Raw genomic sequence first — 27238 nt, 5'->3', positions numbered from 1 at the left:
ATGAGTGTTTATTAGGTTTTCTATTTCTTGAGAGCAGGGACTCTGTGTTAGGCAAATGTGCCTTCCATATTCCTTGCAATGACTTGTAGGTGTTTAATAAATACATATGAAATGTATAAATCATGTACATATTTATTCTACGCCATGAAAGGAAAAAGTGACTATGTACTTGGTAGCTTAATAGTTATAATTATACAATAGGCTCTGCGTTCCTTTTGTAATTTGCCTCTGAATTTTATTTGAATTGTTATTATTACTTATTAAACACTAAAGTTTGGCCTTACAAATATATTTTTGCTATTATAACCATTAAGCACACAGTCTCTGTTTATTTAACATATTAACTGCATTTCATATATTTAATAAAAGAGACAGGTACACTTCATTCCAAACAAATCCAAGATAACAATTTATAAAATCATCAGTTCCCTTCTAATGATATCATTGCAAATGAGATTCAAAAGAACTATAACAAATCAAAACCCTTTTAGATTTCCCCATTTAATTCATTTTCTGAGAGGGACATGATAGTAATCAAAACAGAGTGAATGAAAAGTCCTTGGATTTGAGAGGAAAATAATTTAACTGCTATGGACAAAATACCCTTATGAACTGGAATCTGTCACCTTATGTTGATATGCTTTGAGAAAACAAGGTCTCATTAACATTAAAAAGTTATCGATCATTGAAATTCTTTTTTTTATGTTTGTTTGTTTATTTATTTATTTTTTTGAGAGCTAGAGCGTGAACAGGAGAGGGACAGAGAGAAAGGGAGACACAGAATCTGAAGCAGCCTCCAGGCTCTGAGCTGTCAGCACAGAGCCCCACAAACAGCTCAAACTCGTGAGCCATGAGATCATGACCTGAGCCAAAGTTGGATTCTTAACCAACTGAGTGACCCAGGCACCCCAGATCACTGAAATTGTTGTGTATTCAACATTAATTTACTTTATGACCCACTTTTAAACTTTTTTAATGTTTACTTATTTTTAAGAGAGACAGAGAGAGCATGAGCAGGGGAGGGGCAGAGAGAGAGGGAGACGCAGAATTTGAAGCAGGCTCCAGACTCTGAGCTGTCAGCACAGAGCCTGATGTGGAGCTAGAATCCACCAACATTGAGATCATGACCTAACCTGAAGTCAGAAGCTTAACCAACTGAACCACCCAAGCACCCCTGTTACCCATTTTTAAATAATTTCATGCACGTGCTCAAGTTTAACTAAAGTATCTTAAATTCTGTTTTGAATATTTTCTGATTTTATTTTTGTTCTTCATCTTCCATTAAAAAAGTTCTTCATTTTACTTTCCATTTGACACATTTTCTTTCTCTTAACCTTCATCATGTTCTCTGTTTTACACTGTACTGTTACTGTTCTCCATCTTAAATAGGAAACTTAATTATATGGCTATGCAACATGCTATTCTCACTGATGCTAAGGAAATAGTTGTATCTAAATGACCACACTTAATTTCTTCAACAAGCATTCCCTATTGTCTTCTCTATGCCAAGTATGGCTGTAAGTGCTATTGCTAGAGCAGTGAAGAAAACAAAGTCTCTGACTTTTTCTAGTGAATACACCAATAGTAACAAATACAATTTTACTGTTAATTAATGATACATGTTATAAAGAATACCTAAGCAAGGTAAGGTGATAGAGAGCAATAAAGGAAGAAGAGACTATTTGGTGATAAGGGAAGTTGTATTTGAGGAGATAAAATAGAAGCAGGGGAGTAAATTAAGTGAAGGATACAACCATGTTAATATCAGGAAGAAAACATCCTGAGAAGGGAGCAACAGGTACAAAGGGCCTGAGGTTGAAATAAGCTTAAAAGGACCCAGTAACTCTAGTGGGATAACATGGGAAGAGAAGCAGATGTGAGGGGGAAGAAGATGACATGGAACGCTTTGGATTCAGTTCTGACTGATGGGAAGGGCATGGGAGATTTTGAACAGAGTGCTGATAAGAGCCAACAGCCTTTTGAAAGGATTATGTTGGCTGTTAGATGCCAAAATGAGCTATTGAGGGGCTAAAATATACACAAGAGACAGTAAAGGAGATTGAATGTAGTTAGATTTGGAATATATTTTTTTTAAGGTAAAGCTGACAAGCCCCCCCCCCCCTCAACCAATTGGATGTGGAGCATAGGAAATTTGAAAAGATGCCACAACCCAATCACACTGTCACATAGAAACTCAAAGGGTAAATGATATTTGACATTAGTGAAGATTCTCTTTTAAGAGAAGAAATTATTAGGAGCACTTGTTGACTTGCAAATATTATTTCCAGTGGAGAATAAAAATGAATGTGAGACAAGGAGTGAACATTTCCAGGGGCACTTGGTTTTTTCCTGAAGTAAGCCAAGATGGTTGCAAGAACATGACACCAGGGAATTAGAAAAAAAAAAGAAAAAAAGAAGTAATTCCAGGATCATGTTGTTTCTTCCCACCAAGGATCAGGCAATGGGAAGGAAGGCAAGACATCAAGATGGAAAAGGGAGAAAAGTAATCTACCTACCCCCCACCCCCATTCACTCTCAGCAAGTATCACCAAGCATTCTTTGCTGTAGTCCTACTAATATTAGCAATACTAATATTATTTCTCAGTTACCTGAGGTTTTAATAAGTTCCATGGAGTGGCCCCGGCATAGGTTCACAGCTATTAAACATTTTCTCTACGGGAAATCCATGCTGAGTTCTGAAAGACTGACTTACAAACAAAAACTGTAAGCAGTTTGTAGACTTAGAAACTGCATATGGTCAACTTAGTTGTGAACTTCTTCCTAGAACATTCATACTTACAGCTACGGGCAGGGCCTTACATTAGAACTGCCCAGGGGAGCTTGGGTGGCTCAGTGGGTTAAGTTTCTGATTTCAACTCAGGTCACAATTTTGCAGTTCACCAGTTTGAGCCATGCATTGGGCTGTGTGCTGACAGCTCAGAGCCTGGAGCCTGCTTTAGATTCTGTGTCGCCCTCTCACTCTGCCCCTCTCCCACTCACTCGCGCTCTGTCTCTCAAACAAACAAAACAACAACAACAAAAACATTAAAAAAAGAGAACTGCCCAACATGGGGAAATTGGTTTCCTACACTGGGATGGGAGTTCAGCTTTCTTAGATATGATATACCTATTTCTGTGATTGCAATTTTAGTCAAACTATAATGTTAAAAGGAGTGATTTTGTAGAAGACTTTGACATTAGATTTTCTCATAACAGAAATATTTAGTTCTCCACTGAATCTTGTATACCACACAGGTCTTCTGTCTCTAAACCCAGGTCTTTTCCCACTATCTCCCACTGTTTTTCTAACAAATTACTTTGGGGGTTGTATCAGAAGAGAAATTGTCACAAAGGACAAATTTCAGAAAGAACAAAAAAGAAAAGGGAACTATATAGAACCATCCCCCTTGAAAACTGTATAGAAAGTCTCTGCAAAAACAAAGGATACATAGAGAGTTACCAGATTCAGTTGGCACTGTGGAAGGAGGGGGTAGGATGGAGTGGGATGGGATACAGAGGCATGAGTGAATGAGACCATATAAATTATAAAAACAAGTAAATGCCTTACATGGACAAATGACAACAATGCCAGGAACTGAAGCATCTGCTTCTGACCTTTAAAACAACCACCACCACCACCACAAACAGCAATGAGATGAGTTGATACAAAACTTTGAAAGTTGAAACGCATTTTTCCTAAAACACAAATTTTGCCTACTCCTTTAGAAAGCTCAGCAACCTATTTTCCTGCCTATTTAGGCATCCCCTATATGTCCGCTCCTTCTTTCATCTCCAGCCAGAGGCATCTGCCTTTTATACCATGCAGCTAACAGCCCCCACCTTCCACTCACATTTCTGGAGCTTCCTAACTCAGAGCTGCTCCTACCACATGTGTCCTCACTCTATAGTTCCTGCCTGTACATCATTACCCATTGTATTTGAGAATTAAATGTAAGAGAGCAATGGAAAAGTGCTCAGAATGCATCTAATTTAAACTTCAACTTGGTTTTTGCAATGTTCTTAAAATAATATATATACTGTTAATTTTTCTCAACAGAGAGGAGACCTTTCTGTGCAAGTTGGACATGTTGATTGGGAAGCAGGAAAGAGAAAGACAGAGATGCCAAGAAAAATGTGCTATTTTAACGTCAAGCAACACAAAAGAAGCATAGGGTTATTTCCAGCCTAAAGTCGGAGGCTACATTTGGAACAGAGCTCTAAGATACCAGATGCTTGACTCAATCTTCTTTTCTCAATTGAGGTGAAATACACATAACATAAAATTAACTATTTTAAAGTGAACAATCCAGTGACGTTGACTACATTCACAATGTTATGTAACTATTACCTCTATCAAATTCCAAAACATTTTCATAACCCAAAAGTAAACCTGTACGCATTAAGCAGTTTCTCCCCACTTTTCTCCTAGTCCCTGGCAAGCATCAAACAACATTCACCTCTATAGATTTATTGACCCTGGATATTTCGTATAAATAGAATAATATAATATATGGCTTTTGTGTCTGGCTTTCTTCACTTAGCATAATGTTTTGGAGACTCATCCATGGTATCACGTGGAGCACTAATTCATTCTGTTTGGGGCTCCATGATGTTTCGTTGAATGTATATACCAAAATTTGTTTATTCATTCACCCATTAAAAGTCAATGTCTTAAAAAAAAAAAAAAAGCCTAGAGATGAAATTTTATCCATTGATAAGACTTAATAATAAGGGTTACTAATACCATAGTTTCTTAAATACAGCTAATCCAGGTGATTTTTCTTCAAAAAATACAAATGTTCTTAATCACATTTGTAAATTTACTTTTTTAGGGACTTTCACGTAGGCATCAAATATGATCTCTTCTACCTTCTTGTCAGCACCTAGTGTTCACTTACCAGTTTTTCTGCTAATTTTCATTGAGCACTAATTGTGCCTCAGGGAAGATTTTCTACATATCTAGGTGGTTTTAATTTCCTCCTGTTTTCTTATTTCTGTTATTTTTGGTATTGAAGAGTAGGCTGGCATTGAGGTGCCAAAGAATAAAAATATCAGCAATAACTGAAATGTTTTTAGGATTCACTCTTAACCTCTTAAAAATGTAGTTTTTCCTTCCCCTTGTGGTTTTAAATTTACAGTCTTGGAACACAATAAGGAGAGGAAAATTGAATTTTTTTTAGCTTTATATATCTGTGGTTTGTTTTATGTTTATTTCAGATCTCAATGTTAAAAATGATCCAGGAATTATTATTAAAAAAAAAAAAAAAACCAACTTTCTGCTGCAGAATCAAGTTGAATTGGGGATAAATCATACTGTGGTTTAGTGGAGAAAACCCAGACTCAAGGAACCACAGCCTTGGCTTCATGTTCTAGTTCTACTTATTACTTACCCTGCTTCACTTCCAGGGGACACACTTAACCTTCTCATTAAAATAACCAAAATTTAAGAGCTCTCCCGAAAGGATGCTCCTACATTTTAATTGATTAAAAACAAAAACAAATAAAAAAAAACTTTTCACATTTACATAGTATAGAAAAATATTGGTTTCAATAATGAGAAAACTTTTTATAGCACTTTCTGCAACTTAATGAACGAGCATTGCTGCTTTTGAAAGATGGTGAGAAAGACGGCCTTTCTAAAACACATTTGATAATGAAAACATAGTTTTTAAAGAAAAATCTAATAGGACTGCTCTGCAGCAGAAATAAAATTGAGATAGTGTCTAAAATCCTCTAAAAGTCTAAGTTAGACTAATGAATTTCAAAATATATCTTGTCATAAATGAGAATGAAAGCTATAAAATGTGAATGATTATTGTTTAAAAAGGATAAAAAATATGACTCTTTCTTAAATTTTGAATTTGGATTTTGTCTCCTTCCTATTAGTGAAGTGAAAGTTTAACATCTTGCCAACAAAGAACAATATGGCACTATTGGCTGCTATGTAAGAGCAGAAAGCATTCCAGGGGTAGTGAAATAAAAAGAGCTAAGCTAGGAAGACTAAATTACTGAATCTTTCTAGCAACAAACATGACATTCAAAACTAAACAAACTCTCTCCCTTCCCTTCTTTTTGCCTAGAATTAATAGCATACATGTCTATTCATACATACACACGCGTGGCACACGGAAACTAATCTGGTGATGTTACTGAAAGGTGATGATACTGAAATCATCAAAATATTCAGTAGTGTTTAACTGTCCCTGAATTGAAGTTGTAAATTCCCCATCATCTTCCCCATTGATTAATGGAGATCATTATCTCCCAATTTATAGTTTTCATAAATCAATATTTATTCAGTGCCAAGAGGCATGGCATGAGATGCGTGTGCTTTAGAAATGCTGGCTTAACAAGGACAGCAATTCCTGTCCTCTGTAAATTTGCAATTTAGAAGAACACATAAGAGACAGTGAAGATTTGATTAAAATTTTTCAGTGAAGTTTAGCAATAAGAACAAAGAGTTGGTGTTTCTAAAAAATACACTTATATATCCCATCGTTAAATACATCCCAATTACTCTCAGAATTTCTAGGTAGCAGGCTGTTAAATAAAACAAGACCCACCCTTTTAATTTCTAATAAGAGTTAATAAATAAAACCAATTAGAATACAGAAAGTACTCATTATGGAGCAAGAGAATGTATTACCCATTGCATTAATAGATGAAAATAGCACAGACATTTTTACTATATCAACTAGTATTAGAGTTTCAGCAAAACCGTAGCCAAGATTTCAGGTAAATAATTGAACAAATACAAATAAATTAACAAAGAAAGTCCATGTGGTAATTAAGCATAAATGCAAACAAAAGGACCACTAAGAAAGCAAGTTTCTTACATCCTCCTTCATCAGTAAGAGATCCATTATATTCAAAGCTCTTTATGTATCATCTGGCTGGGGAAAACTGATACCAATATATGACCAGAGAGTATCTGGGAGCTGGGCCAATAATAATGCCAGGCTGAGAATGGGGGGTGGGGGAAGACTCCATCTGATGGAAATTTCTTCACCACTGTGCTTACTGATAGAAGAATAGAAGAAAGTCCCATTTTCATCTGAGATGAGAGAGGTCCAACAAAGGCAAAGAAAGTATTATTTTTTGTCACCTTGTATTTTTAAAAGTTTTAAATGTGAATTTAAATATGAATTTAAATAATCTCAAAGCAGCATTTTTTTGCATATAGCAGGTGTTAGGTATTCACAGGTAAGGATAATACGCCTTTCCGGCTAGAGTAAAATGGAGCGGTAGGGATAATCCATAATAGTAACAGGATGCTCCAGTCCCAATTGTCAAGTCTGGCTTTGTGTCCTGATTAGTGAAGACTTTCAGACACCATGATACCCTGGTTTAGAACAAAGCATTTGCTGTTCCCCAAGGTCAATGGAATCCCTTGTCTTTATATCCCCTTTTTCACCTAAATATTTCTAAGCAGTTCCTGTGCAGGGCAGGACCCTTCCCAGCCATCTGCAGACCTGGTGAATGCTGCTTCTAGGTATTTCCAACATTTTGGAGAAATCAGTAATTCTTGGACACCAAAAGTTACCAGCATTGGTTACTCTTTAACTGGTATTTTTTGAGCACTTACTGTGTGTCAGATATTGTTATAGGCACTGAAGGTACAGCAATAAGCAAAATAGACAAAAATTTATATTTTCATGAAGCACGAATATGGTAGGAATAGGCAAATGATCATCGAACGAATACAGGTGTACCTAGTTTTATTGCACTTTGCAGATATTGCTTTTTTCTTTACAAATTGAAGGTTTAAGACCTCAGTGGAGGAAGTAACTACAGATTTGGTGGAAATAGCAAGAAAACTGGAATCAGAAGTGATCTGAAGATGTAACTGAATTGCTGCAATCTCATGATAAAACTTGAATGGATGAGGAGTTACTTCTTACGGATGAGCAAAGAGAGTGGTTTATTGAGATGAAATCTTCTGGTGAAGATGCTGTGGAGACTGTTATTATGACAACAAAACATTTATTTTTTTATTTTTTTTTAATTTTTTTTTTCCACGTTTATTTATTTTGGGGACAGAGAGAGACAGAGCATGAACGGAGAAGGGGCAGAGAGAGAGGGAGACACAGAATGGGAAGCAGGCTCCAGGCTCTGAGCCATCAGCCCAGAGCCCGACGCGGGGCTCGAACTCATGGACCGCGAGATCGTGACCTGGCTGAAGTCGGACGCTTAACCGACTGCGCCACCCAGGCTCCCCGACAACAAAACATTTAAAATATTATATTAACTTGGTTCATAAAACAACATCAAGGTTTGAGAGGATTGACTCCAATTTTGAAAGAAGTTCTACTCAGGGTGAAACACTATCAAATAGTGTTAATGAAAGGAAAAGTCATTTGATGCTGCAAATTTTGTTGTCTAATGTTAAGAAGTTGCCACAACCACCCTAACCTTCAACAATCACCAACCACCCAGATTAGTCAGCAGCCATCAACACTGAGGTAAGACCTTCTACCAGCAAAAAAGATTATGACTTGCTGAAAGCTCAGATGATGGTTAGCATATTTTACTATGAAAGTATTTTTTTTTATTTTTTTTTCAACGTTTATTTATTTTTGGGACAGAGAGAGACAGAGCATGAACAGGGGAGGGGCAGAGAGAGAGAGGGAGACACAGAATCGGAAACAGGCTCCAGGCTCTGAGCCATCAGCCCAGAGCCCATCAGCCCAGAGCTCGAACTCACGGACTGCGAGATGGTGACCTGGCTGATGTCGGACGCTTAACTGACTGCACCACCCAGGCGCCCCATGAAAGTATTTTTTAAAAATATTTGTTTTTGAGAGAGAGAGTGAGAGCTCAAGCAGGGGAGGGGCAGAGAGAGGGAGAGAGAGAATCCCAAGCGGGGCTCCACACCGTCAGTGCAGAGCATGACCCAGGGCTCGAACTCACGAACCATGAGATCATGACCTGAGCCAAAATCAGGAGTCCGATGTTCAACTGAGCCACCCAGGCACCCCTACTAATAATGTATTTTTTAATTTAGACATATACATTGGTTTTTTTTAAGTAATAATGCTATTACACACCTAATAGACTATATTACAGTGCAAGTATAACTTTTATATGCACTGGGAAACCAAAAAAACTTATTTGACTCCCTTTATTGCAATATTTATTTATTTTATTTCAGTGGCCTGGAACTGAGCCCACAAAATTTCCAAGGTATGCCTGTACCTATATGTGTCAGATGGTAATCAGTTTTGTAACAAAGAGGGCTAAAGTTGGAGAGAAAAATACAGTGGACCTGTGAAGGATGCTATTTTAAAAAGAGTGGTTGAGAAAGTTGCCTAAAGTAACAGTCCTTAGAACACAGGCTAATGGTTGGTGGGGGAGAGAGCCAAGCTGATTTCTGGGGCGGGGTGGGGGGGATATCTTAAAGATATGGGACAAAGGACATAAATAAATTAGTTTTGTTGGCCTCCTGCCAGATAGTGGGGCAGGGGGAGGGTGAGAGGGATGTTATTCTTGCCAGGGATACTCAGACTGCTTCTTGTCAAGAAATTCTAAACTGCAAGAACTGAACAGCTCAGTGGGCATGGCTCTTCCATAGTTCCTTGCTTTTAATCTCATGGGGGCTTCCTAATCCATATTCTCTTCATTGTTCCCATCCATATGTGACTTCCCTACCTTTCTTTCATTTTCTAGCTTTGACCTATTTGTTCATCTCTTTTATGATTCTCTAGCACATAGATTCCCCAAGCCCTTCTTCTCCTGCAGCATCACATTGAGCCTTGTGATCAGAAGTGCAGTCTGCCTCAGTTATTGCAATGCCCTGTTGTATCCACAGCCTCAGTTCCCCCAAGTCCTCCATAGGGCCATCAGTGTTAAATCTAAGAAGCAAGCTGGACAATGTCATTCCTCTTCTTGAAATTCTCCAGTGATCCGCCATTACTCAGGAGACAGCAAGGACTCTGCAGCATGAAATTCAAGTCCACCATGATCTCACTTCACCAATATGCCAGCTCAGATCTTTGAGTCACCCTGCCTGTGACTTCATGCTGTAATTCCAATAATCATCTTAGAGAAACATATTCTTCGTACCACCCCCGTTGCCTCAAGTTCTGCATTGCTTTCCCTTTCCTCCTCTACCCCATTGTGGAAATTTTCCTGACACTCTTCTCTCACACTACATTGAGAACCCCTATACCATTCTCTTAGGATTCTTTATGCTTACATTTAACTTACTCATTTATATTGGCTTTATTATAGGTATATGTCTGCTCCTACCCTGCAAATAAAGAAGCAAACCAAAACAAACAACAAGAATAAAATAATGAGGTTTTAACCCTTAGTCCTTTAGCACTGTTTCTGACACATTTTAAATCAAGCAAATAAATGCAAGAATGCATGAACAAATGAATGAATGATCAGTTTGCCAAGGGGAAAGTATACAACATTATGGATAATAAAAGAGATGAAATGGAAAGAAAAATGTTTGAGTTAGATGCTGATATCATGGAGGAAGTTGATGAAATATCCTGAAGGTGTTTATGAAAATGATCTGGATGATGCAGGCAAGATAGTGTAAGTGATCATCATGGGTTTTAATAAGTAGAGTCTCTTGAGAGATGATAAATAAAGAATAGCCTGCCAGTGACAGCATTCATTTGTTGACTGATTCTTTTTATTTCAAATATTTTGTAGAGCTTCAGCTATGAGTCAAACAGCTTTTTAGGCATTAGGAATAAAATGGCAAGCAAGAAAATGAGCTGGTTTTGCTTTCAAGGAGTTTAACGTCCTTGGAGTGAAACATATATAACATAGACATATTCATTTTGAATTTGAGTAAAAATAACATGGTCCTTTGAAAAAAAACAACCTAAGAATCGGACCTAGTTTAAAGGGTCAGGGAAGACTCAACTGAGAAGTGATAATTGAGCCATGAGCTAAAAGATGCTAGGAGTTAACTGAACTGAGGCTAGATTTAGAGAAGAAAACTCATAAGAGAGGAGAAATATAAATACAGGGGTGTTTGAACACAACAGAAGAGAATAAAAGAAAGTTAGAATATTAGTATGTCATAAGGGGGCAGAGCAAGATACTAACTCAAGAGTAATGGCATTAATAGCTAACTTTTATTGGTTTATCAAGCCCTTATCTTATGTCAGATATTGTGCTAAATGTTTTTACATTGTATTTTTACTTAATGACGACAAAAAACTATGAGGAAGTATAATAACTTTTCCCATTTTTCATATACCACAACTATATGGGATATTAAGAAATTGTGTGTAGTCTCAGTTAGTGAATGACAAAGCCCCAGTGAGAAACTGTAGACCATGTGTTTAGAATCAATACTGCAGGGCACCTGGGTGCCTCAGACAGTTAAGCATCTGACTCTTGACTTTGGCTCAGGTCATGATCTCGTGGTTCGTGAGTCTGAGCCCTGCATCAGGCTCTGCGCTGACAGTGTGGACCTGCTTGGGATTCTCTCTCTCTCGCTCTCTCACTCGTGCATGCACTTTGTCCTCTCTCTCTCAAAAATAAATAATTAAAAATTAAAAAAAAAAAAAAAGAATACTGCAGAGTGAACAGGAAGGGCTGGAATGTCAGGCAATCATGTGCTCTTTTACTTCTGGGGCTCCAAAACCTGAGTTGTTGCTTGAATAAAATTTTATACATTTATATTTGAGAGAAGTTTTCCACTTAATACTTGTGTCCCATCTCCTATATAGGGCAAAACTGGAAGGGTGAAATGTGGGAACTTCTGGCATATCAGTTCATAGCATAGTCTCCACTTTCTTGCCAAAGAGGGATTGCTGGTGGGCCAGAACAAGACATATAGCATTGAATCCATTTTATAATGTTCCTTTGAAAACTCTGGTTTCCATGAATTTCAGTGATATGAACAGAGATACCCCAGCACCTCCTTCTCTAGTCTTTCCCTCACAGCAGGTCTCCCACCCCCAACTGCTTTTCTGAAACAGCTGATTCCTGTCATCTGACACAATAACTCAGGCAGGAGTTTGAGAGGTGAAGAGGGAACAAAAGAGTAGATGCTGGCACTGGCTTCAGCTTTCTTACCTTTGCATGGCCAACTGTGAACAGTGCAGGTGCATAACGATACTGTTTTCATGAACTTACTTTGGACAAAATAAGATCTTGAGATGGCATCAATTTTGTCTTGGAAAAGTAAGATATGGTTACATACGTTGAGTATCCCAACACACAAAAGAAATGGAATACGCTATATTCTCCAGATGGGTAACAAGATTCATTACAGAAATCGTAGCTGGTGTTCATAACAGAATAGGGAGAAAGGAGAGCTTACCTGTGGCTTCAGAAATCGCCAGACGTGATACACCCACTTAAAGTGAAACTGTCCATATGGCAGTTTTTACCGACTTTTACTGAATAGGGATATCCTGACACCCAGCAACGATGTGCTTATCAGATAGAAGTACCATGAAGACTTTGAGGCATTTCTCTTGCTGATCTCACCTTTCCTTACCATCCATTTTCTTTACTGAAATCGCAGTGAAATTAGCATTTTATTTTTGAAGTTTTTTTTTAAGTTTATTTATTTTGAGAGAGAGAGAGAGAAAGAGAGACACGCAGGAGGGGCAGAGGGACAGGAAGAGAGAGAGAAACCCAAGCAAGCTTCACACTGTCAGTGCAGAGCCTGATGTGGGGCTCAAACTCATGAACCTCGAGATCATAACCCAAGCTGAAACCAAGAGTCAGATTCTTAACCAACTGAGCCGCTCAGGTGCCCACCAGCGTTTCACTTTTTTTTTTTTTTTTTTTTTTTTAAGGATATGATCAGTGTTACATAACCTCAGTCATTTGGCAGTAAGGATTAAAAAAACATTGATGGCTTTTAAAGTTTAGATAAAATATTTTAGGTGATTAAAATTATTTCGAATACCATTTTTTAGTTAAAATATTTAAGTACATGGTTTTTCAACTTGGATAAATAAATGGCATCAGATAAAATACAAATCAGAATTAAATAAATAATTACTGTGTAGCATCTTTGGCTTAGGAATGACAAAGGGGAGTGTATATTCTCTTTTTAATCACCAAAGGGAAAGAAAAAAAATGGTGTTATTATGTTTATATGGTATTTCAAGAGCTGCATCTTTCAAGGATTATTCCAAATATAGTATAAGAGAACGAATTTCTCCTTCAGATTCATTGTAAGTCAGTATCACTGCATGGAAAACAGATGCTGTTGGAGGCAGAAAAGCTGCTTTATTGACACATTACTCAGCATTCTACAAAACAAAAGCAAAAAACAAACAAATTATGATGCATACATCTGAAGACCAAAGTTAAACATTTGTCACAGAACAGTGCATTTTTTTATGACTTCTAGATTTCTTTTACTTATGGTTCCAATGTCTTAATTAAAAGTTAAACCAGTTTTGTGTGTATAGTTAGTTACTAAACTTAAAGTAAATGACATATTTTAGCACTTACCACCCACACAAATGGACAGAAATTTAGCTAAACTTTCTCTACTGAGTTTGGTGATAAAATATAAATTGCTACTATGGGTTTAAGGTTGAATACTATCACTTAACATTTATTTCCAGTTCACTAAAGATATACAGAAAACACTTTTTCACACACACATACACACTCACACAAAAACAACTTCAGTTTTCAGGGAGGAGTACTTAGTCAGAAACGGTCAATATCAGAAAGAGAAACAGATGCACTTCTCTGAAAGGAGGTGTCTCTGCTGCTACTTAGTCCCCATTCATCTTTCAAAAAAGGGGAAGCTGTTGCTTTTCTCCTCAAACTTCAATATTTTTAATACTGGCTTTATTCCTGATACTTGATGGTCACGAGATTTTGCAGTCCTCAAAACTCATTTCAGAAAGCCCCTTCGGGAGATATCCTGGCTGGGACTCTGGCCTGAGTATCAAAATATTGTCATAAAATTGATATTTTATTGCTCTTATTCGTATAATTGGAAGCACTCTGATGCTAATCCTGTACCTTATCAGGTAGAGAGTGTTTGAATTTGGCAGAATCATGCCTGCAGCTTTTAATGACAGGCTCAAAATAAGTGTTGGCTTCTACATCACATTTCTGCCCACTTGAGGTTCACTATCAAAGAATCTAGATGCATTTAGAGAAGATTGAGAGAGAATACCAACAATAAGAAATAATCAACCAAATAAATAGTATCTAGGAGTGTTTTTATGTTGTTTTCTTTGAGTGGGATTTGTTATTCCTTTGTGTTTGTGGCATCCAACAAATAGAGCTCTGCTTTATTGGTCCATAAGCAGAAGAATGTATTCATGCTCACACACACCATGCTCCTCTTTATCTTTTTCTGAGCTTCCCTGCTCCAGTGTCCATTTTGAGGGATTGGTGTTGACTTTGGCTATTTTTCTTTGTTCCACTAACTCAGGTGTTCAATTCTTGTGCCAGACACCATTCCCAACAATTGTGTGTTATGAATTTAACACCTAGTATTTAGTATCCTTTGCGAAGAGTAAATGGACAATGAAGAGTGAATGCACAGAGCATTAAACAGTCCACACAGGGAGCCCCAGACAAAATTAGAGTTTACAGTCAGTAGTACCAGTCTTTTTTCTCATTGTAGATTCTCTTCTCCTTTTCTGCTCCTTTTCTTAACCCTCTCCCTTAAACTCCTTAGCCTTATCTTCTGTATACTCAACCTAGTTGTGAAGATTTTCTTATTATGTATCAGAAGATGAGAATAAATGGCGTGTACCATCCTTAGGGGTATCTGTATTGGAAAGTACTCCATGTAAGACCCCTTAAATCATAACATTATAGATCTATCCACTCCATCTCCTCTAAAAGCTGATTTTACTTCACACATAAAAGGATTTGACTACTTGGCCAGTAAATTCAGTTATTGTATACAGACAACCTTATAAAGTGTTCTGGCTGGAATTTATAGGTTGTTTCATTCTGTTGAGCAGTCATAATTTCAAAAGACACTAGATCGCAACTCTCAAGGTTGAATAATCATTGGTGGTGTCCTGATGAGCCAAAATGTCACAATAAGGCTAAATAGCATATGCTTTTGACCCAGCTGTCAGTTGTTATTAATAGGCTGACTTAAAAAATGAAAGCAGTAGGGGTGTCATCGACATTTTGAGGCCCATATGCTTAATGTAGTAAAACACCTGCCAGGGCTAGTTTCTGGTTCCAAATGAAGTAAATCAGCCTGCTTTTCCCCCCACAGTTAAAAATACATCAACACCTACTAAGAATGTTACAATGTGCCATAACCCTCAGGCTACCACCTCTTCCACTCTGAACTGCTTGTGATTCAAGGTACAGAAACTGTTTCAATTCTTCTCACCTTTGGAATGAACTTTCTAATATATATTCTTTTACTGTGTGTGTGTGTGTGTGTGTGTGTGTGTGTGTTAATTAGGCTTCTCTCCTTTTATTATCTTCAAAGTTTACTGAGTTGAAGTGGAAAATCTGTGCACTTAAAACCTGGAAACCAAGGAAGATTTGGGAAATCCTATCTCAAGATGCTAAGTTGTTCTGATAATTGGATATATCAGAAGGTAACTCACACTTCTAAACAGTTATTTGTCAATCTATAGTAGTTCTTTACAGAGGCTAATAATCTAGTTTTAAAATAATTTATCTTGTATGGCTTCATTTAAAAGTGAAATAATCAAGTTGTTGGTCATTCTGTGGGTGTAATTCATTGAGTGTCATTAGAGTAGAGCTAAGCAGATAGGTCAAGCTGAATAATCTAAAAGCACTTAGTTGGCTTTTTGATTAGAATAGGTTCTCCACACTTTTGTAACTATGACATTAGTAGTTATTCTATGTTAGCAAGAATCTATTATTCCTTGTGTCTACTAGCCAAGGGAGTACTGGATTGTAGAGGACTGGATTGTAGAAGAAGAGTAGGAATAGAGTGTTGGTGGTAACTCATTCTTTATGCCAAGCTCTTGCTTGAGATTATTTGTGTTAGCTGCTTTTATATTCTGCTTCATTTCCTTTGGTAATCTTTAATTTTTTTTTAACGTTTATTCATTTTTGAGAGATAGAGACAGAGCATGAGCGGGGAAGGGGCAGAGAGAAGGAGACACAGAATTTGAAGCAGGCTCCAGGCTCTGAGCTGTCAGCACAGAGCCTGACGTGGGGCTTGAACTCATGAACTGCGAGATCATGACCCGAGCCAAAGTTGGATGCTCAACTGACTGAGCCACACAGGCACCCCTCCTTTGGTAATCTTTTAGTTTGAATTTTCTATTCATTTTCTTCATTTACTTGGTGAGTTTAAAAACTTATCCTCAAGATAGTTCCAAAATAGCAATTCCCCAAATTTTTATCAATGATACATACATTCTATTACTGTACATTCTTCCAGAGTGACTTTTTGACAAGGAAAGTTTCATTTGACTATCCACATATTTTCCTTTAAGTCTTATTTTTCCCATCTTATACTTGTTACTTTAAACACTGAACCTTTCGCATCATTTAACAAATGACTATCCTACTGACAACTGTCATTGAACTTTCGAATGCATCTGATACACTGCCAGATGTTGACTACCAAGTTGAGAGAATCTAATTTATTTTCTACCTCATCTTCTTTCTTTCTTCTCCTGAGAAATAATCAATCCCATTTATAGTCATCATATCTCCTGTTGCTTTATCCAACTAATGCTTATAGGAGTGTTGAAACAGCAATGAAAGTTCATGCCAAATTCCTATAGCATTTCTAATGTTAGAGATGAACCGAGTTTACTTTTCTGTGCATTGTGGAAAAAATAAAGGTAGTAATAGGATGTCTCAGCAAAGATTGTTGGAAGATAATTTCATGAGTAAATGTCAGATCAATAGCATTATATTCTGCTGACATTTCTTCCCTTGTGGTGCCTCTAGTTCAGTTGGAATCTAAACTAGAATCACCTAATAAGCATAACCAAAGAAGTATTGCCATTGATTGTTGGTCTAATTGAGTTCTTTTTCAGGTGTTCACACCATCCAAAAGAAAAAAAAAAAAGTATTTTCTTTACTTCTATGATCTTAATGACACCTTCTTAATTCTACATTCACTGTTCCTTTTATCTTTTTTTCTTCTCTGGTTTCACATTGCTTCTATTGGATTGCTTTATTATATCACTTTTACAGTCACACAAAGACTCTTACAGCTCAAAAAATGGTAGTGTCCTTGATGATTATTTTTATATCACTGTTCAATAGCCTTAGTTAAAACTCTAATTTTATACATGCATATTGGATAAAAGAGCTCAAGGTCTTCTCAGGCAATAAACATGACAAGTCTTGTCTTTCACAGGCCATGAAAGTAGTTTCATTCTCCCAAGAACTACATCAGAGGCATCATGAGTGCTTCCTACAGCTAGTCATTTGATGTCTCATTGGCACTGGATTAAAAAGTGGAAAAAAAATTTCTGATTGAAAATTTCCTTGAGACATGTTACATTCTCACTAAGTTAACAAGTACCAATACAAGTAATAAAATAAAGATAGAAGGAGGAAAGCGATAACCCTTTTTTGGAAATTTTTTTGAAATAGCAATTTTGATGACTTACATAATTTAATCCCAATATAGACATTTCTTCAAATAATATGGAGATATCTTAATTGTATTTCTCCAAAGAAATGATGGTAAAAGTGCATTAGATGTTTTCACACTTTATTGAATCTTATTGGACTTCTTTTTATATGTCCATTCTACATATTGAATCAAGAACCACAATGATCTTTTACATTTGACTCCTTTTTCTTTCACAAACTATGTCTAATCCATACTAAACTCTTTCTGTTTTCTATTTGAAATATATTCAGAATTTCTGCATTTTCACTACCTTTACTGCCACCTGATTTCAGCTACCTCACCCTCTCACATAAATAATTGAAATATCTTCATAACTGGTCTTCCTTTGCGCCTTGCCCCCTACAAAATGCTACAAGCATTTTCTCAGGAGAGTAGGCAGGGTGATGTTTTCAAAACATACCAGATTGTGTCACTTTTCTGCTCAATAATTTCCCAACCCATATAAGGAATTTCCCATATAAGTCAAAGTCTGAGAGTGCCATCCAGTGCCCTATGTTGTCTACATTTCCAATACTAGCCTCTACCTCTCTGATTTTTTCTCCCACAAAGATCCCCTATTCTTCTCCCATTCCTGCTACATTAACTTCCTGGCTGTCCACATGTCAGGCAGTACATGATAGCTCTTTCCAGTCCCAACTTAAATGTCACAGAGTAAGACCTTTGCTGTTACTCTATTTGCAAAACCAACCCTTCTACTCTCCCCCTGCACAGCCTATACCCATTTAGACATCATCTTTCTCCATAGTGCTTGTTAACCAACTGACGTATTTCATGAATTTATTAATTTATGGTCTTCTCCTTTTCTTGTTGAATGTAAATTCCTTAGAGGACAGGGATTTTTCCCTGTTTTATTTATTGCTAATACTCCCAGTCATGAGAATATTGCCTGGTGATAGCATGAGCTTAATAAACACTTGCTTGAATGAGTAGAATGAAAGAAATGAGCTTGGCAGAATACATTGGACATGGTAATTACACCAGAAATGGTAGCTATTGTTATAAAGATTTTTTTCCTAGGAAAGCTAGATTATACATAATATCCAGTACTCTAACTGCAGAGTCAAAACTACATTTGAATTCCACTAATAATTAAAACTTGGAAAAGTTATTTAATTTCAATGAACATTTGTTTCCATATCTATAAAATAGAACTACTAACACCATATAGATTCTATTTTTCACAAATGCTGGATGAAATGACAAGTTTCAAATGTCTATTATAGTGTTTGGTCTAAATCAATACAGATTTGTTTTCTCTCTGCTTCCTACCCATCCCCTCTTAGTGCTCTTTGATAATCACTTTTTGAGTGCCTACCATGTGGCAATCACCATGATTGCCATTGGATGTCAAAATATGAGATACGGTTCTTGCTCTTGAAGTGTTTACAATCCATCGAGGAAACAAACGTATTAGCCAAAAAGAAAAAAAATCCTTTAAAATAATGGAGAAAGTAAAATAATGGAAGTATAGAGGAAAAGTGCCTAATGAATAAGTTGCCTAGATTAGGTAGTACCTAAGCTAAAATTTGAAGGATGGCTTACATTTATCCAAGCATCCAAGCTCAGAAATGAGGGAAGCTTTTCCTGGGGAAGAGAGGGCATAAGCAAATGTGCAGAGGCAAATGTTAAAAAAACTCAGCATGTATGGGAATTTATGACCAACAGTGTAAGGCGAGATGGCAAGGTGGAAACTGCAAGTGGCAAGAGATGAGGCCAGGGAATCTGGAAGACATCAGGCGATTGAAAGTCCTGTTTGTCACACTAAAGGACTTAGATTGCATCCCCTTTTCCCTGATGGGGGTAGCAGGTGGAGATGGGAGTATGGCAGAGTCACATCTGTGTTTTAGAAAGACAGTTATGCCAAATATGTGAAGGATGTATTTTAGTGAGTGACAGCAACAATACTGCTTTAAGAGTATGAAATTTGCAACCAGATTTTTAAGTTCCAATCTCACTAGCTCCACCATTTCCATTATTTCCCAGCATACCAACAGGTTTCAGTTCTGCTAAAAACTTCCACTTACAAGCGAGGTGTCACTCAGAGTTATGTACCTGTCTTAATGTCTCTATCTGTAAAAATGGGATCAAAACCAACGTAGTTTTCACTATGATGTTATTATAAGCATTAAAGTGATTAAACTTAGAAATTTAACTTGTAAAGTTTCTACAAGTTATTTAACTTTTAGAGGTAAATGTATTACTATGCATTAACTATGAAATGCTTCTTAAAATTTATATAAATAAAAAATACAGGACTCTAATTAGAAGATCATTATTTTACTTTATTTGTGAAGTGAAAAATGATTATAGAAGTCTAATTGGTACATTACTGTTTTTCACAGATACAGTGGTAGTATTGGTGGAGGGGAGGCAGATTCAGAAATGTTTGTGAAGCAAAGCCAGCAGAGCCTGACTTTGCCTTCTAGCCTCACACAGTAGGTTACAAATTCCCACAAATTCCCATGCATACTATATTTTTTTCAGAACTGGTGAGTGACTAGCCAGGTTGGGAGCAGTGGTAGTTGAAGGAGCCTAAGACTTCTTAGGTAGAGTTAGGACTCTGGAACTTTCTAGTTTGGGCAATTCTGGATGTCATTTAATAAAATTTGGGATAAAGGAGGAGATATTTTGTATCTAGTTCTATCTAGTCTTTCACCAAATATGTTGTCACTACCTAATATATACCTGTATCGTGCTAGGCCAGATAGATATAATCTCCGCCCTCGTAAAGCTTAAATTTTAATGAGAGAAAAAAAAAAATCAGTGGTTGATATAAGCATCTCATTAATGAAACAAACACCTAATTAAATAAATAATATTTAATTACAAAGATCATGTTATAAAAAAGTATAATAAAATAAATGTTACTTAAAAATGACAGAAAACAGGGGCCCCTGGGTGGAGCAGTCTGTTAAGAATCCAATTCTTATATACACTATGGAATACTACGTGGCAATGAGAAAAAATGAAATATGGCCTTTTGTAGCAACGTGGATGGAACTGGAGAGTGTGATGCTAAGTGAAATAAGCCATACAGAGAAAGACAGATACCATATGGTTTCACTCTTATGTGGATCCTGAGAAGCTTAACAGGAACCCATGGGGGAGGGGAAGGAAAAAAAAAAAAAAAAAGAGGTTAGAGTGGGAGAGAGCCAAAGCATAAGAGACTGTTGAGAACTGAGAGCAAACTGAGGGTTGATGGGGGGTGGGAGGGAGGAGAGGGTGGGTGATGGGTATTGAGGAGGGCACCTTTTGTGATGAGCACTGGGTGTTGTATGGAAACCAATTTGACAATAACTTTCATATATAAATAAAAAAAAAAAAAAAGAATCCAATTCTTGATTTTGGTCATGATCTAGCAATTTGTGAGATCAAGCCCCACATCAGGTTCTGTGCTGACAGTGTGGAACCTGCATGGGATTCTCTCTCTCCCTCTCTGTCTGTCCTCAACTCATGCACTGGCTCTCTATCAAAATAAATATTTTTTTAAATGAAGGAAAATTGACCATAACATAAATACTGATCTAGTCTAGAGATCAATGAGATTGTGACATTAAAAAAGCTCTGAGAGATAAGCAGTAGATAACAAAGGTGTATATAAGTTGAAACTAGTGAGATAAGCAAGGGTCATATGTGCAGGGCTTCTTTTTGGCCAAATAAGGACTTTTTATTTTTTTTTAAATAAAAGCAATAGAAATACATTGAAGTATTTAAAGTGGGAAAATACCTAACCCTGTATATATTGTATATTTAAAATGTCCTTGTTGCAGCAAGTTTTGTGAAGTGGATTAGAGCAGGGCTACAGGACGAGTCTAGCTAGAAGGCTTTTGTAATCATTCAGGAAGGAGAGAGTGGGGGCTTGGATGAGCATGGTACTAATGCAGATGCAAAGAAGTAGAGAACTTTGGGAAATATTTAGCGGTGAGATGTTTCTTGTAACAGATCTTCACATCTTCTCCAAGGCAGGACCTCAAACTTCTTTCTTCTTATGGCATGTGTTTGGCAAGGTAGAAAGCAAGAATGCTTCAGGGAAGAGAAGGGAGAAAAGCAAAACCAACTACCTGTATTGTGTGGATCTTCAGCTCAGGTGTCATCGGTTGCATCCACATTCCCACCATTAAATACCTGACTCTACCAGTTAAACTTGCTGCTAATATTCTGCTCAAGTTGTTCCAGAAGGCGTGACCTCTGATATCCTTAGAGCTTCTTTTCAAGCTCTATGGTTATCCCCTAAAGCCTGTTTCAGTTTCAAATTCCTTACATCTCTCTTTAGCTATTGGGAAAACATTTTTTTTCTTTTCCCGGATCCAGTGTTTCTGTGATGGTGTATTACCTATCTATTGCTCAGTAACAAATTCCCCTAAAACTTAGCTTAAAATAACACATATATGTTCCCTTAGATTTATAACATTATCTTTGTAATTGAATGCCATTTATTTAATTGGGTGTTTATGTCATTAATTAGATGTTTATATCAACCATTATATTTTTCTCTCATTAGAATTTAAGCTTTATGAGGGCAGAATTTATATCTATCTGCACCTAGCATGATACAGATACATATTAGGTACTGAATAAATGTTTGGTGAAAGAGTAGATAGAACTAGGCTATATAAAATACTGGGTTTGGGGGCACTTGGGTGGCTTAGTCAGTTAAGTGTCTGACTTCAGCTCAGGTCATGATCTCAAAGTTCATGAGATTGAGCCCCACATCGGGCTCTGTGTTGACAATGCAGAGCCTGGAGCCTGCTTCAGATTCTGTGTCTCCTTTCTCTTCCTCTCCCCCACTCATGCTCTGTCTCTCTTTGTCTCTCAAAAATGAATAAATGTTAAAAAAATTTTAAAGCCCTATTAAAATAACTAATAAAATTCTGGGATATAAAAAAAAAACTTCATTGCTGTGGGTCAGGAATTTGGGCACAGTTTAACTAGGTTCTCTAATTCAGGGCATCTCATGAGGCTGTTATTAAGGTGCTGTGTGTGTCTATAGTATCCAAAAGCTCAGCTGGAGAGGAGAAGGATCCACTTCCTAGCTTCCTCACATGGTTGTTGGCAGATTTCAGTTCTTTGCTGACTGTTGACTGGAAGAGTTGTCAATTCCTTGTTATTTGGGTCTCTTCACATGGTAGCTCATAACATAACTTGCCTTATCAGAACAGGAGCATGAAAAGACCCAGAATGAGAAAATATAAGATATAGAGGAGTCAGTCTTTTTTTTTTTTTTTTTCAACGTTTATTTATTTTTGGGACAGAGAGAGACAGAGCATGAACGGGGGGAGGGGCAGAGAGAGAGGGAGACACAGAATCGGAAACAGGCTCCAGGCTCTGAGCCATCAGCCCAGAGCCCGACGCGGGGCTCGAACTCACGGACCGCGAGATGGTGACCTGGCTGAAGTCGGACGCTTAATCAACTGCGCCACCCAGGCGCCCCTAGAGGAGTCAGTCTTTACAGCTTAACCTCAGAATTAACATCCATCTCTTTTGCCATATTATATTCATTAGAAACAAATAACTAGATCCAGTTCACACTCAATTTGAGATTACACAAGAGCATGAATTCCAGGAGGCTGGTATCATTGAGTGTCATTTCAAAGTCTGTCGCATATGTGGTATATCCATGGTGTCTCTGGGACTTTTAGTGAAATAATTCTTTCTGTTTAACAGAGCTTCCTCCTTCTCAGGGCACAAAGATATTTTCGGAGACTAGATAATCTCTAATATAGATTTCCTGCTCCCTTTGTATATCCAGGCTGTTTCTGAGTACATGTAGCCCACTATGCCATGTGCCTTTTCATTGATGTTGATTTTTCTTCCATATTCTTCTTGTTCATCCTTGAAGTTTTACTTTTGTTGTCCACTCCCAAGTCATACAGTTAATCACATAAGTCTAGGTCTACAACACAGTGGTGTGCAAGGTTCAAGTTTCATTCTATTAGATTCCTAAATGTTAGGCAAATCAAAGGAACTGGCCAAAAACTAGTTTAATCTCTGTATATCTTATCCATCCTAGAAACTTAACCTGGATTTCCAAGAGACTGCCATCCGCCTTTAGAAGTCAATATATTCAAGTATCAGTCCCAGTGCAAATCAAGGCCATACAATAATTATTCATCAAACATATTGTCATGGAGCAAACATATTATGGTTTTACAAAATGGTTCATGAGTTCAGAAACCTACAATGCACTATTTTTCTCATATTGATTCAAAACAAAAGCTTTATAAAAATGTCAGTCTGATTATTATAATTCTCTGATCCAAATCCTTAATTCTTCTATATTATAGCTTTTAAGATGAAGTTTGTAACTGTCTGAGGCACATGGGCTTTCATTATCTGGTACCTGCCCATCTCTATACGCAGATCTACTTGTTTCTCCTTGAGCATTCTTCCCTCCAACCACTCTGAGCCACATGGAGTGCTGCCTCAAACTCCTGTACCTTTCAACATGCAGTTCCCCTGCTGCCTTGTCTCATTCATCCCTAGTCTCTCATCCCTCCAAGCACAGCCCACGTGCACCATGTTTTAGACAGCCTTCCTTGATTCTCCACTGTGAAGAATCAGATTTTCTTTTAAGACATAACCATACTTAGCTCAAACTGTGCAGTTAGCTGGCAGGCTCTAGCTGTTAACCCCTTCAGGATCCATTTTGGCTTTTGAGTTAGCATCATGCTTTAGGATCTGGCTCTTTCCAGAGGCCACACTCAATTGGTTGCCATGTGGGGTCTCTCCATTAAGCAGCTCAAAACATGGCAGCTGACTTCATCTGAGCAAGAAAGCAAGATGAGCCAGAGGAAGTACAAAAGAGATGAAAGCCACAGCTCTTTGTGACCTAATCTCAGAGATGACACCCCTTCTTGCCATGTTCCATTTATTAGAAATGAGGCACTCAAGGGGCCCCTGGCTCAGTAGGGTAACTGTCCGACTTTTGATTTTGGCTCAGGTCATGATGGCACAGTGGTGAGATTGAGCCCAGCATCAGGGCTGAGCACTGAGTGTGGACCCTGCTTGGGATTTTCTCTCTCTCTCTCTCTCTCTCTCTCTCTCTCTCTCTCTCTCTCCCTCCCCTGTTCTCATGCAGGCACTCTCTCTCCTTCTCTCTCAAAATAAATAAAAATTTAAAAAAAGATGAGTCCCTCAAGGGGGGGGGACTCACAAAGGCAGTAATACTAAGAAGCACAACTCATTGGGAAGCTACCCCATGTGGTAAGCTGTTTCTCAACACTCTGGTTTCTCTCTTCATTTTCAGCTTAGATCACAAGCATTTATTAAGCACTTTATCTGTGCATGCATACTTCAAAACCATAATATGTGTTTTCCTCCCTCATTACTTTATTTAGCACTCATACTATGCCGTAAAACTTTATTCATTCAATGTGTATTTATTAAGCATGTACTATGCATCTGCAATTGTACTAGATATAGGAATTCCCAAAATGAATAAGGACTCAGAAACAAATTTTTATCCTCTGCCAATTCGATGTATAATTTTAATTAGCTTTCTTTTACAGTGGAAGTGACCTTTTAAAACTTAATCCTGTAACCGTATTTTTATAGAAAAATAATTAGTCTTTGGTATAATGCATACTTCAAAAATTATGCTGTCAGGTTAGTTATATGTTTGGGTTTTTAGAACATGGCAGGATAAACACCCTTATTTGAAAATGCATTATGGCTCCTAATTTTGTTGTTCCTATTAATGTTTTGTTTATGCCATTAAACTGACTGTGGTGATTTAGATTCCTGTTTATAATAATGTGTGAACCCAGACATTTATAGTCAGAACATGAAAATGAACTAGCCCAGTATATCCATAATGGTTGCAGCTCTCTCTCTCTCTCTCTCTCTCTCTCTCTCTCTCTCTCTCTTTCTCTCTCTATCTCTCTCTCTTTTAATACTGCTGATTGATTGCACATTAGTTTGCATTAAACATAAAGTTGTATTCCCCTTACAAATTGCTTTTCTCCTGTACTCCAAAATATATCATAAATTAATTGTAAAACTACTAAGCACATAGCTACAGGATGGAAAACAACTGCTTTACGACAGACCAAAATGATACATGTGGTTCCTAGAAGTCTATTTACTGGGTTGCATATCACATTAAAATAAGTACAACTTGGTCTGACCAAGAGTTATATGGGCTGGTTCTCAGAATCATTCTGCCCTTGTCACAGTAGAAAGCACAGAGGGTAGAAATTAGAAGAGATAAGATGTGATAGATCAGTAGCATGAAGTAATAATAACAGTTTGAGATTCTAAGTATAAACAGTCTGATGATCCGTGAGTCCAAGGTGAAAGAACAGAAACATAGGAGTAGCTAATAAAGAGATTTATATAGGAAGAGCCATAGCTGTTGTTGAGCTATTTTTTAAAAGTAGGTTCTATGCATATATACAAAAATTTTTATAAATAAATAAATAAATAAATAAATATCTTAGAAATGTTTTAATTACTTAACTTTTTACTATGAATCCTTTTTTAGATGTTTGGTAAAACTATTGGGGCAGATGACATATAAGTTAGTAACTTGTGGCATGGAAGCACTAACCATTGAGAAGCATCTGTTCTGCTGACCTCTGACTCTTAGTCTGGAAGATTGGGTGTTATAATTACCCCTGGGGTACAAGGAGAGGTTTAACCAGGGTGAAGCAAATAAAAGATGTCAATTAACTCTATAGTCTCCCTGCGATTGGAAAAGAAAAATAAAACCTAGATTCTAGGCATGAGACTGAAAATATTTTTAAATGAACTTATCTTGGTCAAATTGGTTTATCTCCTTTGCCCTAAGGTATACAAAGTTGCTTCTTTGTGGGGTAGGTGGTGAGGTGGCAGTTTTGCCTGCATGGAACATTTAACAATGTCTGAAGACATTTTGTTATTATTGCCGTTGGGGAGGTGATACTGGTATCTGGGGAGTAGAGGGCAGGGGTGCTCCTAACAATCCTATAGTGCACAAGATAGCCCCCCACAACAAAGAATTATCAGGACTCAAATGTCAATAGTGTCTGGGTTGAGAAACTAAGGTAGGCATAAAGTGGACACTGAGAGAAAATGTGGAGAAAGGCAGAGTAGAGAATGTGGTGTTTGTTTCCCTTCTTCCAAGGCAAGTCAAGAGAAAGGAACAAAAGAGTTCCTTGCAAGACCAAGGAAATCTAACTGAGGAAGAGACATTTTCCAAGTGCATCACAAGAAAGCCCACTAATGTGCCCTAGGGAAGGATAGTGACATTTAGGCAAGCGAAATACTCAGATAAGAGCTTATCTGAGTACCTGAGTTTCCCCCAGGTCTGAAGGATGCATGAGAATATTCCCCCATAATCCCAGAGTGAACAGTGAGACTAGCTGGGAGAGTGAGCCAAGAAACCACTCCATGGCAAAGGGTGCTCACGTCAGACGGTCCACATGCACTGCTTCACAGGGAGGTCCTAGGGGGCTGGATATGCGCCGAGGCCAGCGCCTGGCTCTGTCCAAGATACATAGTCCTGGACATATTGGCCAGCCTAGACCAACTGGAGTATAATGAGACAGGCCATGGAATTCCTACCATGATGCTGTTCAGCTAAGATCCTAAAGAGATGAGCCCCTTCCTACCCTTGTCACCATGTCACCCACTCTGTGCTGAACCAATACTGGGAACCAGTGCTAAGGGACTATGTCCCATGAGTTTAAAAGTAAAATG

General features: G+C 37.5%; 1 long non-coding RNA gene across 1 annotated transcript; it reads left to right on the top strand.

The window, feature by feature from the left end:
• The first annotated feature begins 8279 nt into the window (after nt 1-8279).
• On the top strand, nt 8280-10447 carry LOC121030231 (uncharacterized). Its single transcript, XR_005790128.1, has 3 exons — nt 8280-8462; nt 9152-9183; nt 10231-10447. It is a non-coding gene; the product is annotated as an uncharacterized LOC121030231 (long non-coding RNA).
• Nucleotides 10448-27238: the final 16791 nt, after the last annotated feature.

Source organism: Herpailurus yagouaroundi, unplaced genomic scaffold, assembly GCF_014898765.1.
Source record: "Herpailurus yagouaroundi ecotype Mexico unplaced genomic scaffold, PumYag 140, whole genome shotgun sequence".
Taxonomy (NCBI): Eukaryota; Metazoa; Chordata; class Mammalia; order Carnivora; family Felidae; genus Herpailurus; species Herpailurus yagouaroundi.
The sequence above is the reverse complement of the archived record's forward strand: the minus strand, read 5'-3'. Positions and strand labels throughout refer to the sequence as shown.